Here is a 20,816-nt window from a genome sequence, read left to right on the forward strand (position 1 = left end):
ATACATAAAAAAACAGAGAATGCTAATATGATGCTACATGTTAACATCGTGCTAATGCTAACGCTAGCTAGTGCTTGCTATGACTATCTGTTGTGAGACAAAATCCATATGGACCCGATTTACACTTGATTTTATTAGTATGTGATAAATAAGTTCATATTCCATCAGAAAATGGCTAAAAAGAGTGAAATATTGTGCTTCCCAAAAGATTCTATTTTCCCTCTCGGCGAGGCCACGCCTCCTTCTATGACGCGATGCCGTCTGTATCTATCACACTCTTTTTGCATATCAGCAAACGGGGCTGATGCAGTTATTCAGGTCTAGGTTCAGCAAAACTATGAGCCCAAAGAGTTCCTGAATGACCAGGTTATTCCATCAATTGATTTCTTCTTCCCTGATGGCACAGGCATAATTCCAAGATGACAAAACCAAGATTCGTGAAGCTCATATTGTGAAAGAATGGTTCAAGGAGCATGAGATGGATCGGCCGCCACAGAGTCCAGAATGGCATGGGCTGGAGAAGGCTTCGCACAGTGGCCACACTCTCCCATCATTAATACAAGGTCTTGGTGAAAAATGAACACTGGATCTTAAAGGGATATTTCAGGATTTTTGACATAGGGCCTCATTTCCTAGTTATCCAGAGTGTTGCTAATTTCTGGAGAATTTTCAAAATTTCATTGCAGAAATTTGCAGAAGGTTATTGAAACTACGCCAGAGCAAATGCTGTAATCAAAGCTAAAGGCGCTACAATCAAATATTAAAGCGTGTGACCTTTTCTTTGTGGCGACTGTCGGGCAGTGTTACGTAAAAGGGGACGGCTCTTCTCTCCATCTCATTCAAGCTTCATTGATTTAACACTTTTGTTATTTGTCTTTAAGTCACTTTTGAATGAAATTAGGACATAAAAATGAAGTGAAATGAACATGTATCAAATGGTTTCTTGATGTAAAGTGTTCTGAGTGTTGAGTGATGTTATAAATATTTAAGTCTGTTGGTGACAAAAGCTTATCTCTTACCTTTGCTTCAAGTAATATAATTTTCAAAGGGAAACCACATTATAACACCAGGTACTTTTCATATCTTTTCGAAGTTAGTAGTTTGAAATTACCCACTTTTCCTGCCATTTATATGACATAAAGTGGTGGTTCTCAGACTTTTCACTCCACTTCATTAAACATTTATCCTTCCAAGCACCATCAAGACCAAATCAGGACTAAACCAGGTCTAAAAAGGCTGTGAAGTTGACTTTAATGAAACAAATTATGTTTAAACCAGATGCAAACCGTGTCTAAACCCCCTAAAAACCTCCCCTAACTAACTCAAATACAGTTGTCTCTACTCTACCCCGTGCGACTCATTTTTCCACTCTCTTTTTTCTCTCTTTTCAGCTCAGATTTATGTAACGTGGTCGGAGCGAGGGGAGCAGCGCAGGGGGTGGAAGTGGGACGTCCCGAAGCCAAAAATACGAGCAGGATTGTTTTAGTCATTACAGGCTCATGGCAGCATTGTCCTGGAGATGGGGAACGTAGCTGGAAAAACTAAAGGGGGATCTGCCAGAGAACAGAGCGAGCTGTGAGTACCATTTTCTCTTTTAGCGAATACTGATTTGTCACACTTTGAGCACTCCTTACCTCCACTATTGCTGATGTTTTAGAAAGTGGGCATCTTAAATCTATTCAATATTGTAGTGACTGTTTAATGTTGAAAATCATCCCCATAAAACCTACTTGAAACTTTGAAATTCACTACAAGGAGGGATTGTTATTGAAAGTGAGTGTGCTTTCATCTTATTTTTTTACTTTGAAATAGTTCCAAGTACTCCCTGCTAAAAGCTCCCAGGGGTCCACTTACCTCTGGTTGGGAAACACTGTTTAAGAGGAGACGCTGCAGGAAAAACTCACATTTCACTCCCTTAAACCTTCACTTAAAAACACAGATTTGCCTAATTTTCAACATAAATAAGTTTATTTATTGCACTGACAAACAGTTATGTTGTAACAAAAGCCCATTTTCTCAAAATTCAAAGTAGCACCTAGAAACACAAACTGTACCACTTTTGTTACAAGATTTTGATGTTTAAGAAGGTTTTTCCAAAGCTAATTCCCGATCTATTGAGCCGCTAACCCACTAAAACAAGGCAGATTTCTAAGTTTTACAGATTTGTTTCAGGAGTAACAAGATATATCCAAAGTCCTCATTAAAAAAAAGTCTTTGTAAGTAATATTTTGACTACCGCTCTGTTTTTATTTGTAATGAGGATAACATTAAATTAATCAGAAATACAGATAATACACATTGTTAATGTTGTGAACGCCTTTTATAGCTGGAAATGGGTGATTTTTAATAATATACTGACATAGATGTGCAGGGGCGCATTTCTAGCAACCATCGCTCCAGTGTCTAATGGTGTATTGTGTTAGCTTATCGCGTTAGAAGCAAATTGATGATTATGAAACCCTCGTGTAATCATGCTAGCACTGCTGAAAACTGTTGGAAACTGAACTGGATTTGTTGAACCCAAACTTTGTTACGGTAGTACATTTAAACCTTGCTCTAAAATGACTTAAAGCAGAACTAAGTAACTCATGCCCATAGAGGCCATAAGCGCCACTGCAGGTGTCGTAGCATGTTGCGTTTTTTTAGTCATTAATTGTCTGTGAGAGTAAATACTACACTGACAGAAAAGAGAAAGGGAGAGAGGGATATTGTGCATCCAATTACACAATGGAGATAATGTGTTTCACTCAATCTTGGCTGTATACTGTTTAAATGGAAGTTAGCTTTGCCCGTTAGCATGTTAGCTTCTTCTTCGTGATTCTATTAGTGTGTATTGGTGACAGGAAAGCTGCAAATGTGGTTTTCTGGCCAGAGACACCAGGGGGAGATGAAAGACCCCCATATATAACCCCCAGAAGGACTACGGAAAGGATTCATTAAGGTAAACAAGTCACTTAGTACTGCTTGCCAATGGAACAAGAATGACTTTTCTTGTCATTTCAAGGGTTTTTGGCTTATTTTAAAGTCACTAGATGCAAGTTGGTCATTTTATGCTCACTACCGCCACCTCTGGTCTTATGCATAGCTGCAGCTTCTATATTAAGCTCGTGCAACTTTTTGAGTGACAGTGCAGGATTTTACAGGCAGTTGTGGTGAACAGGTCATTCTACACATTAGGACATGGCTGGAACATTTAGAAAATACTTAGTTTTAATATTTTTAAACTCTGTTCTGTATCTTAAATGTCTTATTTCGAGCACATTTCAAGCCATTTATCAATGTTAAGATGGCATTTTTTCGGTGTTATTCAACCAACAGTAAACCAAGACTAAACATTGAAATTTGTTGTTGCTGTTCTTCACATACAGTATAACAATTTACTATTTCTGTGAAGTATTGGCCCTTCTCAAACTCAACTTAAATCCTCTTTATTCCAACAATTTTAAGTAATTCATCTTGTTTAACATGGTATCGTTTTCCTAACACCTAAAATCCCATTCATAATATGTATAAATTCTACTAACCTTGTTGTTTGAACCTCTGCAAACATGCTAGCAGCTCATATATTAGTCCTCTCTTAAATGTGAATGAACCTGGACATAAGTCATAGTCACACATTTAAATACCTACTGCTATAAAACAACAAAAGTGAGATATAAATGTAGTTATTTCGAGCAAAGTAATAAAGCTCTTGCACAAAATGCCCTGTCTGAAGTCCCTGTGATTAAAGTGCCACTGTGAGGAGCGCTGACTTTACTCCGTGTGTTTGGTTTGGCCGCTCTCTTCACTCCGACACCAAAGGAGGCACCATCAAAAGCGCCTCAGCGTCCGCGGATTATTTTTCTGCGCTGAACGTACACAAACATGCCCCAAAATTTCACTGCATTTTTGAGAAACGCGACCCTCTGAACCGCGGCCAATGTTTGGATGACTTTTCACCGGGATTTAATGAAAGATGCAAAAAAAAAGCCGAGGTTTGGACGGAGTGGAGCTTTGATTTGTGCTATTTCTGGATCGGGCATTTGGATTGGATACTGGAGCAATGAGTGCCGTTGGAAGTGTCTTTCGGTTCTTCCTGTGGGCTTTTAGAAGAGGAGGAACATTTGAGATTTGTATCATTTCAGCACACAAATTGCCTTCACTTCAAAAGGATGAGTTTAAGTTGTGCTTCATTGCGCTGATGAGTGAGTGAAGTCGAGACATAGCAACATCAACGCTTTCCTTTCAAATGTTGCGAAAGAAGTGTCAAAGCTTCAATACTGCTGAGTCTGCTTGAACACTGACGTCTTGTGGACAAACTTTGTCATTGCACCCTTTTGTAAACAGTAAAAAGCATTTATTTTGATAACATTTGCACAAAGGACCTGATGTTGACGTGGGTCAGTGTTTCCCACAGAGACTACGGCTGTTCAGGGGATTCTTTCAATATTTACACTCTTTTAGAAGTATAAATTAAACATATTGTCTGTTTTTAATCTTTAATCATTTCCGTTTTATATGATTTTGCATGTTTATTATGATTATTTAAGAACCAAAAGTACAATTTGTCAAGCAAATATATTCTGCATTTCATTTGGGGACAAAATAAGCGGTTTCCACTAGGGCTTGGTATTGCCAACAACTTCAGGATACGATGCATATATCATGATTCAAGTACCACGAGTGTCTATGAGAGAGTCCCTATCAAAAGTTTAAAACCAGTTGAAATATTCACCTTATTCCGGAGGCTCGCGCGGGCGCTGCCATGAATTGTGCCCGACCCTTTTCTCCTATGTGTTAACATGGGACTGGAGAAGTCCACATAAAATCAGTTACTACACGAAAACAAAGCCGTTTTCAGGCCGCCCAGAGAAACGGTCCAGTGTTGACTTGTTGGTGCTAAACATCAGATTTGAGCGTTTAAATGAATGGGCTTCGCGCTCGACCGGAAGTGTCTGTACAACGGAAGTGCAGAGACAACGCAAAAAGTGGCAAAAGTGGGCGGGGCGGAATAAGGTGAATAGCAAAAATTCACATTTTGCATGGTTGATTTTTGCAAGGCTCCAAGTAGAGCTTTAATATGGAACTAGAAGAAAAGTGAGTGAGACAAAAAAAATGTTATTGAAAACAACAAATAAGCTGCAATAGGCTGCAGCTGATCAAAAGTTTAAGACCACAAGACTTTAAAGGAACAGGCCACCATTTTCCATACTGAGATATGTTCTTACCTGAGCTTAGACGAGTTGATGCGTACCTGTCTGGTCTTTGTGTGTGCGCTCAGTCAAGCAAAACGACCTTAGATGTTGTTAGCATTTGGCCTCTCCCAGCATTTTTCTGTAGCTCCAAACGGGGGTGAAGTTGGAAGCGACCACGCTCTACCTCAACTCGTCTAAGCTCAGGTAAGAACATATCTCAGTGTGGAAAGACGGTGGCCTGTTCCTTTAAAACGCCAAATCGGTGCAAACATGTGCATTCACTGTCATTTTCTGTCAGGTGTTCACACATTCATCACGTCCTGACGGCAACGGCAAAAACACTTTTTGTCTCAATCCCATTCCTTCTTGTACATATTGAAGTTCTACTTGAAACCTTGGTAAGATCCAACCACGCAAAACTTTCGATCAGGACTGTACAAAATACATTCCGAATTTTAAGAAAAAGGGATCTTATATGTGCACAAAGTTGAGTTTTTTTATGCTGAATAAACAAAGCCTTTCATTGGAGCAGTTAGAGCATGAAGACTGTGCTTAGACAAACATATTTGCATATCACAGGTGCCTCAATACGATACATATCCTGGACCGTAACCGTATTGCTGATATGATATATGGATTGAGCACACCCGTAGTCTGTTGGGAAACACTGTATGGTCCTATAAATCAAAGCTGGGACTGTGATGATGTGGAGTTCAGTCAGACCTGGCCGCGCTGTGACAGCTCCTCCGAGGCAAGACACGTCTGGGAATGAAAGCTTTTGGAAAAGAATCCTTGTAAATTATGCCTGGATTGAACTCATCTTTCAGTGTCACTGTGGGATTAGTGGTGACTCATCTCGAGATGTTTCAGTATATGGTTTGGTCTGGAGGGCCTATGTTGGGGTTATGTCCTATTGGGCATGTTTTGGGTTGAAGGTAGAAACTGGAGCACCTGGAATCCTATACCCAGACACAGAACACTGTGTATGTATGTGTTTTATTAATGAAACATGTTGGCTGGGTAGAAGCTATTGGGATTTGCCTTAACCAAGCGCATTTTCTCCAGTTCAGCTTTACCCAAATCTAAAAGCTTATCAACTAGAGTTTCCAGCCTATTGGCCAGAGTAACGCCTCATTTGAAAGCTAAGACCTACAAAACCACTTTTTCGTTGCATTTTTGTCACGTTTGTCACTTTTTTGTTGCTGCTTTTTCATCACTTTTTGTCGCCTGTTTTGTTGCATTTTTTCTGCGTATCTGTTACATTTTTGTTGCTTCTTTTAATGCTTTTTTCCCTCCGTTTTCATCCTCATTTACGCCTCATTTTTGTCACTATTTTGAAGCGGTTATAGTGGTTCAAGAGGTTGAATCTCTTCACTTTCTTTTGTGCCTGGAGATGATGAGTCCAAGAGTTTATTTGGTCAGAAATTAGGGCTGGATTACTTTTTCATTTTCCCCATTTATTCATTGTTGTCTGTTTTATAAAGTAAAACACAAACAAACAAACTAAGATGTCCTAACACACTTCTTTTAGTGAATATAGTCAATATGGCTTAATATATTCATTATACAGTGTCAGGTAGTACTCTGTTACATGCACTTCAGTAACAGTACATTTGCACTATAGTTCACTATGCACTTTTTTACTTTACCTCATATTTAGGTCACAGTATTCTTTTTAAACCTTTTTTTTATGGCATATTCTTTGGAAATGTTAGAATTTTCAGATTGACTGTGTTTCGATGTATCACAGCTGGTCTCCATGGTAACGCCGGACAGTCAGCGCCATAAAGACAGCTCTCTTAAAGTAGCCAGAAACGGATCCATATCTATCTCTAAACGTTTGAAATTACATAACTAGTTTATTATACTCCGGAGAGACTGATATGTGATTTTAAAATTGTTTTTTTATTCAAATATATAATTGCGCATGCCGCTAGAGGGCACTGCAGGCTCATCGAGCAGCAGGAGTGAGCGAGAAGCGGAGGTTACTCAAGTAAACAAAACAAAGCTAATCACGGGCTAAAAGGCCACACCTAGAGGAACAGGTTCGCAAATGAGAGCTAGTTTGAAAAACTGTTGGGAGAGTTTTGTCAACGGTGCAGTGGTATGTTCTTTATGCTTTAGTTTCCTGAACTGTTTATGTGACGTTGACATACCAGACACCTATTTAGTTCGTTGTTTAATGTGTTACGTTAGCATAGCCTACGTCTATTCAGCCTGTTGTTTTTTTCTTTATTATGCATATTTTGGCTGGTGCGTTTTATACTCCGGAGCGATTTATAGGCCGGAAAATAGGTAGTACAAAACAAGCTAGTAGCTGATGCTATACGAGCGATCGCGATGTCGTCACATCCGTTGGCCGTGGTAGGCATTTTACATTTTCATATTTGATAAACATTTGATTAAAATCCTATAATCCGCAAAAACAATGTCCATAAACAGGGCATTGCTTCTCTTGCTCTGTAACAGATCTATCATTTTATAAAACCGAGTTAGAGGCCTGTATGCAGCAGCTGTTGCCTACCATTCACCAAAACATCCGGCGAAAATTGCGGAAGTAAACAATAACAGCGATCGCTTGTATGCAAAACGAGTTGCTAATTTTCAACTCCAGTTTTTTGTAGTGTTTCTAGATAGATAGACCTTTATTGTCCCACAGGCGGGAATTTGTTTCCACAGGTACAGTACACACATAAACAAAGAACAGTAGCAACACATTTCAACACATTACGCAGTCCGAGAATGTGACGTCATATTGCTATGCATTATGGGGTTAGAAGCAAATTTTTTTAGTGATACTCTCTCACAGGGGTCACCAACGTGGTGCCCGCGGGCACCCAGGGGCCCTTTGGGGCATGTCCAGTAGCCCTTGGGACTTTTTCTAAAGTGTAAAACACTTCATTTTCTTGAATCTAATTCTTAAAATTACAGTTATTTCGGTTCCTGTGACTCGGTATGAGTTTAAAATAAAGCTATTTTAATATAATATGGGGTCAATATACTATAAGTGAACAGTGTACGTTTAGTCTTTAGGATTTGTTTTTAACTGGTAGCCCTCGAACAACTTAATGCTCTTAAAGTAGCCCTCAGCTGAAATAAGGTTGGTGACCCCTGCTCTCTCATATATCAAGATTTTGGAAGGTTCTGATAACAAAAAGGCTCTAAAAACTATCAGTATTTGCTCAAAATACAATATATTTGTAACTGAATAATTGTATTGTACAATTCTGTTACCCCCTGGCATACTCTGTATATTCATTTACTTTTCAATAAAAAAATAAAAATAAATGAAAAAAATAGAAGCAATTATAAACTAATGGAGATTTTAAAAGTTAAAATACGGGAGTTATTGTTCACATGAAAACACTTGGACACCACAGTGTGTTAGATGTATTTACCAGCAGTAACTCAGCACCTAACGGAGTTGTTCCACTGCTTTTTCTCCAATTTTTATACTGTTTTTAGCTAATGTTAGTCTATGTAAAATGTATGCTCACAGCTGCAAAGATGGCGGATCTCCATGGTAACTATGGATTTATGGTAACTTTTGAACATTTCTGGCCGTTTAATGCAGCTATGGCGGAGGGGACAAAGCTTTTTCTAAAGCGTGCCCTCTCCCACCCCAGAGTCCTGTACCTGCGTCATTAATATGTTCAATTTCATCCTAAAAACGTACCTATACACAGTCAAAAACATTCACATACACACACGGGTACATTCCTGTTTCAGCCAAGACCTAACCCGAGACGTGAACATTTTGTCATGTTTTTGTCTCTTTTCTGTCGCTGTTTTGTCGTGTTTCGATCAGTTCTTCGTCGCATATTGGTCACTTTTTTTGTCCCGTTTTCATCGTGGTTGTTGTCGCTCTTTCGTGGCTTTTATGCTGCTTTTTCATCACTCTTTGGTTGTGTTTTTGTTCCTTTTTTATTGTGTTATTATTGCTTCTCCATCACGTTTTTTGTCGCTCTTTTGCCAGTTTTATTTGTTGCGTTTTCATCCTCGTTTTCATCACTATTTTGACGCTTTTTCAAGAAGCTTTCAGATCTGACCAATGGCAAACATGAGAAAATGTGCTTGCTTCATGTGGGGGTTAAAGGTTAAAGTCACTCTTACTTAAGTACATATTTTGGCTTCTCCCTGCGTATTCCAAGATGAGCTAACGCTAATCACCGCTAATAAAGTCACTGCGTTCAAGACTTCACGCCAAAACACTAATGCACTTTCTCTTATGTAAATATTTACTCCGTCCAACTTGTGCCTGTCACATGTAATTTTTAATCAACACGACGTTTATGTTTTTGACAGGAGCCTCTTCTATGAAATAACGTGTTTTTCCTCTCTCTCTATAGAGCCTTTATGCTCATTATTAGCTGCGATTGACTGAGTAGGTTTTGAAATATATTTTTTCTGGACCCGCGCTCCTCTTTTGCAACACGCCACGGGTGACACAGCCTGGTAATAGGACCCACTGCGCGCAATTTGTGAAGAATAGATCTGTTTCAACATTGTATCTGGTGTGTATTAACGTAAGGCAGGAGTTGTCCTTTTCAATCGGGTTTATTGGGAAATCACAGAGCCTTTTCCTGTCCAGTGTTTTAGTGGATTATTGAGAAGCTCCAACCAAACAATGGACAAGAGTTTGTTTTATTTGCTCAATCTGGTTTGAGGTCATTATTATCAAGCAACTCCCCGCGAACTCTCATGCAAAGTCTGGCTTATAGCTGGTGATTAGTGACGCATATCATGACAGAAATCTCTTAAAATGTAGAATTTATTGGACTTGACGAGATAATGCATGCTGTTCTTTAATACGAGTAACAATGGCCCACACTGATGACACGCTTTACAGGCTTTATGACTCTTTTCTTAAAACGCAACACTCACGGCACTGTAACGCGGTGTCCAAAGTGCAGCCTGTGGGCCCAATGCGGCTCTCGGGCCAATTTGTGGAGGCCCTCAGGCTCCTGGATGAACTGACATTACACTTTAGAAAATGTAATAATTCTACACACTTCAGACTTCCTGATTGATCGCCGATCTGGGACCTTAAACACGACATGTCAATGTGCGGATCTCAATGGAAAAAAAGCTCGGACGTCCCTCATCCGGGCTGTGATGTGTTTCTTTTGGGCGATGGGAGTCGTGTCGAGGCCTTGAGTTGATGTGCATTTCTGGTTTACACTCGTGCATCACAGCTAGAAGTTCCCAGGTCCGATTCCCACCTGAATGGGGCCTTTCTGTGTGGAGTTTGCATGTTCTCCCCGTGTCTGTGTAGGTTTCCTCAGGGTACACCGGTTTCCCCTACCACTAAAACATGTACAATAGGCCAGAAAGAATGAGAGTGTGTTTGAGTGAGTAATGTGTGGGCATGTGTTTATTTTTTTTATGATCTTATGTGCTGCACTTTGAGACGTTTTGTTGTTTGTTGGATTGGATTGAGTGGTTGGTGGTCAGAGGGGCCGATGGCGCAGATTGGCAGCCTCGCTTACGTCAGTCTACCCCAGTGGCTCTCAGCAGGGATGCCGTCAGGACCCACATAATCCGAGGATGTCAAGCCATGACCCAAATTATGATGAATAATCATTCATTTTCAGATGTTTTTATACTTTTATTGAAGAGAAGTATCGAAAAAAATGTCCACATGGCATCTCTGGAATCGCCCATATATGGTCATGTTTAAAAACAGTTCAGGGGGAAAACAATTTGGAGAAAAAAAACTAAACTCTAAACTTTCTCTAATTATTCAAAAACTACTTTAACAAACGCTGAAATATGAATAGAGTTTTCTACTAAATAAAGATACAAAGACATGGGGAGGAGCAAAGTGGTTCAGCAGCCCATGAATACATAAATAACGGAGAATGCTAGCTTGATGCTAAATGTTAGCATCATGCTAATGCTAACACTCGCTACCACTTCTACTGAACAATCTGCTGTGAAAATATCTATATGGGCCCGATTTACACTTGACTTTATATATATGTGATAAATAAGTCCATATTCCACCAGATAATTGTTAAAAAGAGTGGAAAGTTGTGTTTCTCTATTTTCCCCCTCGGCGAAGCCACACCTCCTTCTATGACGAGATGCCGTCTGTATCTATAGGCCACTTTTGGGTCCCGACCCACCAGTTGAGAACCACTGGTCTATCCCAGTGGGCGGCTGTGGCTATATTAGTAGTTTGCCGAGTATGGCATGAATGAATAATGACTCCAGCACTTTGAGAACCTTGATAACACAGGCTATTCCATGTCCATTCCACACAGGGAAGTTAGTTTGGTACCGGAGGAATCGGAGCAGTTTGAACAGTCAGTGAAATTAACCAATCAGCGATTAGCGGACGTGACGACAGCTGGAGTCCAATTCACAAAATATGGACTGAATATAAACTGACAAGAACGCGGAGGCAGAATCCTCGACTCCTTCATCCATGATTAGTTTTGGCAAATCACTTCTGCTCGTGTCACTGTTGATTGAACTACAACATAGAGAGTGACGTCGCCTTGTCAATACGAGCGATCGCTTTTATCATTTACTTCCGCAATTTTTGGCCTGATGTTTTGGAGAATGGTCGGCAACAGCTGATGCATCCAGGTGTCTAACACGGTTTTATAAAACGATCGATCTGTTACAGCGCGAGAGAAGCAACGCCCTGTTCATGAACATTGTTTTTGCCGATCATAGGATTTTTATCATTTGACTAAAAAGTACAATACCGACCACGGCCCCCGGATGTGACGACATCGCGATCGCTCGTATTCTCTGTGACAGTCGTGATTCAGTCACTTTTTTACCGTGTGTGTCCAGACCCACCTTTTTTCGCGCAGAAAAGAAGTGAGTGTGGTTTACCAGGCTTTTTAAAAAGTGCAAGACGAGTGTAAGCCATTCATACTATTATTATTAAAGAGTTAGGCTATTTAAAGACGTTCACATGACGGCTATAATAATTTAAATTAAAGGGGGGTATTATGCAAAATCGACTTTTTCAAGCTTTACATCAAGTTATTATGTCATTCCCTCATTAAAAACATGCCTGAAGTGTTGCCTTGGCACATTCACGTATTTTTGAGTAATCTGTAAAAACTCTGATGGCGGCCATTTTAGGGATAGGTTTGCCTGAGTCCTCCTAGGAACGCCCCCACCTCCTGGAGACGCCTCCGAGCTTTCGTCACCAGCCGAGTAACCAACCACTGCTCCTCAGCAGAACCCCCTCCCCACTGATGCCACAGACAGCTTGTGGAGGGGGCGTGTCGGAAAGAGACAGAGGTTCTTAAAGAGACAGAGGCCTATTTCAAGACATTCACTACAGCCATTTTGAGAGAGACATTTTATACAAGGCAGTTATTCTAATTTACTGCATTTACAGACCAACATAAGGTTTGGTCATCATTGTAGTGTGATATAGACTGGTGCTATGTGATTGAAAAAAGCATAATACCCCATCTTTAAGCACCTAAAAGAGCCAGAGCGTGCATAAACATAGAGCCCCATGTTATATGCGAATAAAATCTACTATAGATTTATTCACTCTTTATACAATATGTGGTAAAACCTGCAATGCTTCAAATAGACCCATGATCTAAAGAGCATAGACTGGCCCGTTTGCCAGTTTGGTCCTAATAAAGAATAAAGTCTGCAGTGCTTAAGGAAATGTCCAGTTATTGTGTTGTAAATTATACTAGAAACAGACCAGGGGATCTCTGGTCTGTTTCTAATATAATGAACAAAAATGCCTCCTTTTGACTTAATAAATGCCGCCTCCTCAGTTTACTCTGCCTTCTGGCTTTTTCTCCCTCAGCTTTTTAAAGTCCTGATTCCTTAAATACCTGTGTGAAACGTGTATTGTTTTTCTTGCGTTGCGTAAAGTTAGTTCTCCCATGACTTCACTGGGCGCTGGTGCTGATACAGGCCGCATACATTTCTCCCATAGTGTCACTGACTAAACATTTGCCCAAATACCAGCGCCGTGACGCGGAAAAACCCACAAAAGCAATAGAGTGTTGGAAAAGCGGTGAAAACGCTCCTTTACGATTGTGCCACCTTTTCGATATATAGATGTAACTCAAGTCTATTTTCCTTAATATAATTGTGCTTTCCCGCTTTTCCACCCTCGTATCTTATATGTTTGACCTATTACATCACCGCCTCGCTGCATTCTCAACGCCAAAGTCATGCACAGCTGGAGCCTGGTTCAGTTTTAAACCACTCTTCACTTTCATGTTGTTTTTATCATTAATCCAGTTTAAACTTCACCTGGAGGGAGTCGGATTCAGACATGAGCTTGTTGCTTCGGCACGAGCCGTAAAACTATGTACAGTCACGGCTTCTTTACGATGACGACATCTCTGCTTTGGTAATGTTGTGGAGAAATGCAAATCCATCTCTTATGAGGGACGTTTTAAACTTTCCTCTCCTCCCCCAAAGCCTAATGGAGTCCCAGCAGAGAATTGTACCTTATTTTCCCCATGATAATGTTATTTACTTCCTCCAGGCAATATTTGTAGTTCTCTGGACTTGACTCGTGTTCAGATCTGGAGTGGGATTTTGGCCTGTGGCAGGTTTTAGATTGATGTTGAATTAGATTGGGGGAAAGTGGTTCCCAAGCTGGCCTGGGCGTCCCAAAATGATGTCAATATTAGGGCCATATTGATATGTTTGTTTTTTTTATTTACAAGATCGGCTATCGTCCAGTATCGGCCAGTGAAAATCTCTCTCTTTTTGGCATTGGAAAGAGCTCAGTCAGAGTCGTCTCAAAACTACCTGTGGCCTCAGGGAGAAACTATCGGTGATTTGAGGCCCAAGTTGGATTTCACTGACAAAATCTGTGAAAAAGTAAATTGGCCTTTGGTTTTTGGGTTACAGGTTACAGAGCGGAGCCGGTCGAAATAAAGCATGAAAATGGCACGGGAAGAAAATGCAACAAAAAAAGCCACAAAAAGCAACAAAAATCTTACAAGAAAGTGATGAAAGTCAACAGAAAAATGACATAAAATCAACGAAAAAGTGACAAAAACTCAACAGAAAAATGACAAAAACTCAACAAAAAAGTGAAAAATAAAACTAAAAATTGACAAAAAATAAACAAAAAAGTGACAAAAATAAACAAAAAACAGAAAAAATAAACAGAAAGTGACAAAAACTCAAAAAAAGAAGACAAAAAATAAACTAAAAAGAGACAAAAATAAAACTAAAAATTGACAAAAAATAAACAAAAAAGAGACAAAAAATCAACAGAAAAATAAAAATAAATTAAAAAAAAGAGACAAAAACTCAACAGAAAAATGACAAAAACTCAACAAAAAAGTGAAAAATAAAACTAAAAATTGACAAAAAATAAACAAAAAAGTGACAAAAATAAACAAAAAACAGAAAAAATAAACAAAAAGTGACAAAAACTCAACAAAAAAAATGACAAAAAATAAACAAAAAAGAGACAAAAATAAAACTAAAAATTGACAAAAAATAAACAAAAAGTGACAAAAACTCAACAGAAAAATAACAAAAAATAAACAAAAAAGAGACAAAAAATCAACAGAAAAATAACAAAAAATAAACAAAAAAGAGACAAAAACTCAACAGAAAAATGACAAAAACTCAACAAAAAATGACAAAAAAGAGATAAAAAAGAGACAAACTAAACAAAAAAGTGACAAAAACTCAACAGAAAAATGACAAAAAATAAACAAAAAAGAGACAAAAACTCAATAGAAAATTGACAAAAAATGTTGAAAAAGAATGAAAAGTGACTCTTAGGTCTTTGCTTTTATATAGGCTGTAAACTTTTAGATTTGGGTAAAGCTGAACAGGAGAAAATACACTCTGTTAAGGCGGCAGGTAAGAGATTAATAAATCAGACTAGGATTGAGATATTTAAAAAATCCATCGGGAAAAATAAAACCCCTCAAAATCTTATTTGTGTCTGGACATTTGGAGTCGGTAGAAACTATTGTGAGAAAAGTGACCTCAAAGTTTTCCGTGTAAATCTATGGAGAAACCGTGAGTCAGTGCCATAATTAAACACCTTATTATGTTAATTGGACAATTATTTGTTTCCAGGTGAAAGAACAAACTGGCCCAAAATCTGCAAAAACTTAACTTGCCTTCAGTTAAAAACGTGCAAGTATTTTTGCAATGTAAGGCTGAGTTGTTGCCAGATTTCCTCATGTAAAGTAAAGAGTATGGATGATCTTCTGTTCCTTCATGTTCTGAACCTTTGGGCGTATCCAGATACATCATGTTTTACAAAGTTTGGCCCAGGTTCAAGCAGCCATTAAAACCGAACTGCTCTGACAAAGATGTGTTTAGTTTTATGATCTTCTGACGAGTGTGAAACAGCTTGACTTTGCCTTGTGTCAAATCCATAAAGTCTGTACCCAAAAGTCCCCTAAAAGAAGCTCTTGCAGCGAGATGAGGCAACGCCGTCGTAGCGAGATGTGCAATAATCCGCCGTTTTATTTGACAAAGCTGTGCGCCTTTTGGACAATGGCAAAATAAATCCTTAAACTCTTTCTTTGGTGATTTACAAGAAACAATAAACTTTAGCAGATGTTTCAAAAGTGAGAAAAGGATTAGTGAAAAAGTCAGAGAGATTTCCGGGATTAACAAAAGCCGACGTCCAAGTGTCAGAAGATTAAGACGTGGACACGGGACATAAAAACATGTCTGTACTTATGTTCAGTCGCAGGTTGGGATGCTGCACTTCACAGTTACGGGGTTGGGCCTGACGGGGCCTTTTGAGTGGAGTTTGCATCTGCTCCCCGTGACTGTGCAGTTTCCACTTCCACTAAAACATGTACAATCAGCCAGGATGATGTTTGTGTGATTGAAGGGAGGTGGTCGGGTGGTACATTAAGGGTCTATCGCACCGAAGGAGATGTAGTTACGCCACCGCGACGTTTCGAAGACGTCACCGCAAAATCTTGGAGACATCTCCAGACAGCGCTAAGTCACGGTGACGCCTTTGAGTTTAGTTTAGTTTATTATTAGGATCCATTAGCTGTGCTTTACAGCCAGCTAGTCTTCCTGGGGTCCTTGTTAAAAGCATCCATATACAAAAATATTGTCAATATGACAGACAACAGACATAAAATACATTATAAAGAGGAAATACAATGTAAGTGCAATGTAAACTTGACATCGTTCTGCATCCTCAAACCAATATAGTTCTTCAATTGTTCTTTAAAAACAGATTTGTGGTCTATTTGAACCAGGTTTAGTGGCAAGATGTTCCATCCCTTCATAGCTCTATAGACAAAAGTGCTTTTGAGAAAATTTGGATGTTGCTTTGGGAAATAAAAACCGTCCTTCTGATGCATGTCTAGTGTTATAGCCACTGTTGCGGAGATGTCTCCGTGACTTCTCTGCGGCGTAACTGTTACATCTGTTTAAGATCTCCTTGTATCCAACAGCTCTCAGAGACATCGCAGGGACGTCAAAGAAATGTCTCAAAAGCCTCTCAACAAGTAGTGTCCTCGACCGACGTCACCACAATGGCTTGAGAGCGCGGAGACTTGAAAAGTGTCTGTGAATGAAAATCCTCTTCCCTTATGTAGTAGTAGTAGTAGTAGTAGTAGTAGTAGTAGTAGTAGTAGTAGTAGTAGTAGTAGTAGTAGTAGTAGTAGTAGTAGTAGTAGTAGTAGTAGTAGTAGTTTATTTTCTTCAGTCATTATAAACATAGGGACAATTTTTTTCATTGTAAAAAGACCGAGGGCTGAAGCCCCCAATTTTACACTGGAAAAATTACCATCTAAAATTAGATAAATGACTTAAAATTGCTTAAATAAAGGTTCTTTATGTTGGATTTAAGTCTATTTGATATAATCTAGGATAAGGATAGAAATGCTAATGCCAATGCAACAAGCATAAAACCCACTTTGAAATCAGACAAATGAACTACATTACTTAGATTTGTTTTTAACTTGAAATTAAAGGCAAGGCAAGTTTATTTGTAGAGCACAATTCATACACAAGGCAATTCAAAGTGCTTCACAGTTGCATAAATATAAGAAAACGAATACAATCAATAAAAACATCAACATAGAATTAATCAATTACAGTAAGAGGCAAGAGTGTAGATAAAATACTTTCAGTTATATGCATTTTTAAGTCTTGTTTTGACTCGCTCTGTCTTGACACTATTTCGCTCTTGTCTTCAGCACTATTTTTTCTTGCTCGTTCACACAAAGTTACCTAACCTCTGTTTTGTCGCTCCTTCTCCTCCGGACATCAACATAAAATTAATTAATTACAGTAAAAGGCAAGAGTGCAGATAAAATGCATTCAGTCGTTTGCACGAGCAAAAAGAACTGTTTTCAGCCTGGATTTGAACATTGTCAGAGTTGAGGCCTGTCTCACATCCTCACATCCTCGTGAAGAGTTTAGCTGCATGAAAACTGAAAACAATATAATCTGAATTAACAGAATAAGGACTTGTTCCATTGGATGTTTTATCTGATCTAAAACCAGACCAAATCTACTCAAAATTTAGATTTAATCTCTTAATTCAAGTAGGTTTCTGTCATTTCTTCCTTAAAATTATTAGTATTTTTCCTTTCTACAAATATGACCTATTTTACCCCCCGGGCCTGACGTTGCTTACCCCCGATATAGGCTATCAAATAATTTATCTACAGTTTCAACCGTCTGAACGTGCTCCTCGTGTCCTGGCCCACATGTTGAGAACCACTGGCCTATGGGTTAACATTTCAAGGCTTACCCGCTATGGAAGAAAGAGGCCGCACTTTTACTCTAGTTATCGGTGACTAAGTTCTTTCTCTCTGGCAATAATTTGACACTAATTCGAAAACAACCTGCTCGGTTCCCACTGGTTTTATAGGAATCCCTCTTGCCTTCTAACGTTGCAGCAAAACCCACAGAGTCGAAATCGCCGATCGTTCACAGCAGTCTGGAGCTTATTGCAGAGACGGTCCGCGCTGAAAGGCCACAGCTGTGTTTAGCTAACCTCAGACACCCAAAACATGAGACGCACGCTGCTATTTCACGAGCTTTTCCTGCTTCACAGTGGGATTTGTGGGGCACTTTTCTGAATTGCGTTGCCTGAATCCTCTCCCTGGACACGGACCAGGAGCTAAAATAATCTGGGTTAAATGTGTTGTTGACTCTCTGAAATGAAGATAACTTTGACATTAACATCTCGGTCTTAAAATAGGACAAGATGCAGCTTTTCATGAGAAATCCTGCACGTTTCGGTCCCTCTTTAAAACTTTACCGGGAAACGCTTGTACAACTTGTGATTATTTGATTTCACGATGGTTTTGGGGTTTAGGACAGTGATTCTGAACGGGCGGATCGGGACCTGAAAGTGCAGAGCAAGCCTTTCTCTATCAACTGAAACGGCCCCAAAAACACTGCTTGACTTGTTAAAATGACCGGTGCCAAGTTGTTTTGATCGTAATTCAAGGTTTAGAGTTTTTTTCCCCCCAGTGCATTCGCTTATAATAGTCTGTGATACAGTCATTTACATTATTTGTGACAAAGTAATTTGTTGGCCTGTCATCCTGAGGTTATGGATGGTCTTTACCATAGTAATTATAGAAATGCCTTTATCTATCTGAGCCTGTTTCTACAAATGCACACATTCAGGTTGAACGTTCTTTCCCCATACAAATGAAGCAATAGGGAGCAATACTAACATCTGGCAAGGTACAGTCCCGCATAAAAGTTTAAAGCAGTACTAAGTAGCGTGTTTACCTTAATAAATCCTTTCCGCAGTCCCTGTGGGGGTAATACAAGTGTTTATGGGATGATTGGAGGGTCTTTTATCTCCCCTGGTGTCTCTGGCCAGAAAACCATGTTTGCAACTTCGCTGCCACTGGACCAGAGCCCCAATACACACTAATACAGGGGTGTCCAAACTTTTTTCCTGTGGGGCCGCATACTGAAGTGTACACAGGGTGAAGGGCCATAGATCGGTGGTTAGTGCCGCAAAACCTTTGATTAGCAGCGGTTTAAATTGCGCCCCACACCTTTATTTATGCTCAAAACCTTCATGCCAGCTCTGTCTCACAGTAAAAGGTTAGTTGCAAGGTTAGAATTGTGTAGAATTATTACATTTCAAATAAAAAGGACTATCTCTGATGATGTGTCCCGATTCAGCAAAAAGGCAGAGGGCCACCAAAAATTGGTCTGAGGGCCGCATTTGGCCCCCGGGCCGCACTTTGGACATTCCTGCACTAATAGAATCACGATGACGGGCAAAGCTAACTGCGGGCTAGCGTCATTTTGAACAGTATTTACAACCAAGTTTGAGTGAAAAAAATTATTCTCCTTGTATAATTGGATGTACAATATCCCTCTCTCCTTTCGCCTTTTCTATCAGCGTAGTATTTACTCTCCAAGACAATTAATAAATTAAAAAAATCGCAACTTGCCACAACACCTGCAGTTGCGCTTATGGCCTCTAGGGGCAAGAGCTACTTTGTACTGCTTTAAAAATGATAAAAATTCACATTTAGCATGGTTGGCTCTTAAAGGAACAGGCCACCGTACATACTGAGATATGTTCTTACCTGAGCTTAGACGAGTTGATGCGTACCTGTCTGGTCTTTGTGTGGGCCCTCAGTCACGCAAAATGACCATAGCTGTTGTTAGCATTTGGCCTCTCCCAGTATATTCCTATAGCTCCAAACTGGGGTGAAGTTAGAAGCTACCACGCTCTTCCACGGGCACAAAGACCAGACAGGTACGTATGAACTCGTCTAAGCTCAGGTAAGAACATATCTCAGTATGTAACAACGGTGGCCTGTTCCTTTAACAACGTTCCAAGCAGAACTTCAGAAGAAGAAAGTGGAGTGAGACAAAAAAACATTTGAACAACAATTAAATAGAGGCTTTTATAGAAGTCCCTCATTCATTTGTTTTGCAACTGATCAAAAGTATTGGACCACATGACTTTAAACGGCCAAATCTGTGCAAAAATGTGGATTCTGTGTCATTTTCTGTCAGCTACGTTCTGATGCAAAGGCAAAAAAAAATGTCTTGTTTAGACACGGCATCGCTGCTGAGGTGGGACGCAGTATGTCCGTCATGACACTGGACGCTCCTCGACCCAAATGAAGCCGTTACAGAAGCCGAATGGTACAAAACGGAGACCTATTCCTCACAAATTAGAATATTATTTTGCATTTGTCATTATGTAACAGAGCAGGAGGGCATTGTGATTCTTAAGTCAATACGAACTTTAATAGAAATCAATTAAACCATGTTGTTGTGACAGTGACACAGTTCCAGATGTCAAATTGTGAAATAAAGGCAAGGCAAGTTTATTTGTAGAGCACAATTCATACACAAGGCAATTCAAAGTGCTTCACAGTCGCATAAAATTACAGGAAAACAGATCAAATCAATAAAACATCAACAGTAAAAGGCAAGATTGCAGATAAGATACTTTCAGTCATATGCACGGGCTAAAAAGTACTGTTTTCAGCCTGGATTTGAACATTGTCAGAGTTGAGGCCTGTCTCACATCCTCGTGAAGACTGTTCCAGATTTTAGCTGCATGAAACTGAAACGCAGCCTTGTCTAGTCCTGACTCTGGGAACCACCAGGAGACCCCTCCCTGAGGTTCTCAGGGCCCGAGATGGTTCATACGGCTGCAACATGTCAGAGATGGACTTTGGTGCT

The 20,816-nt window shown here is 39.6% G+C and overlaps 1 protein-coding gene across 1 annotated transcript in view; it reads left to right on the forward strand.

Moving 5' to 3' along the window:
* Positions 1 to 1,454: 1,454 nt before the first annotated feature.
* glis1a (GLIS family zinc finger 1a) overlaps positions 1,455 to 20,816 on the forward strand; it is a gene marked incomplete at its 3' end in the record, with an annotated part of 70,184 nt that continues 50,822 nt past the window's right edge. Inside the window, exon 1 of the mRNA XM_079569482.1 lies at positions 1,455 to 1,575. The remainder of the gene's footprint in view (positions 1,576 to 20,816) is intronic.

This window comes from Gobius niger (genome assembly GCF_951799975.1).
Source record: "Gobius niger genome assembly, chromosome: 13".
Classification (NCBI taxonomy): Eukaryota; Metazoa; Chordata; class Actinopteri; order Gobiiformes; family Gobiidae; genus Gobius; species Gobius niger.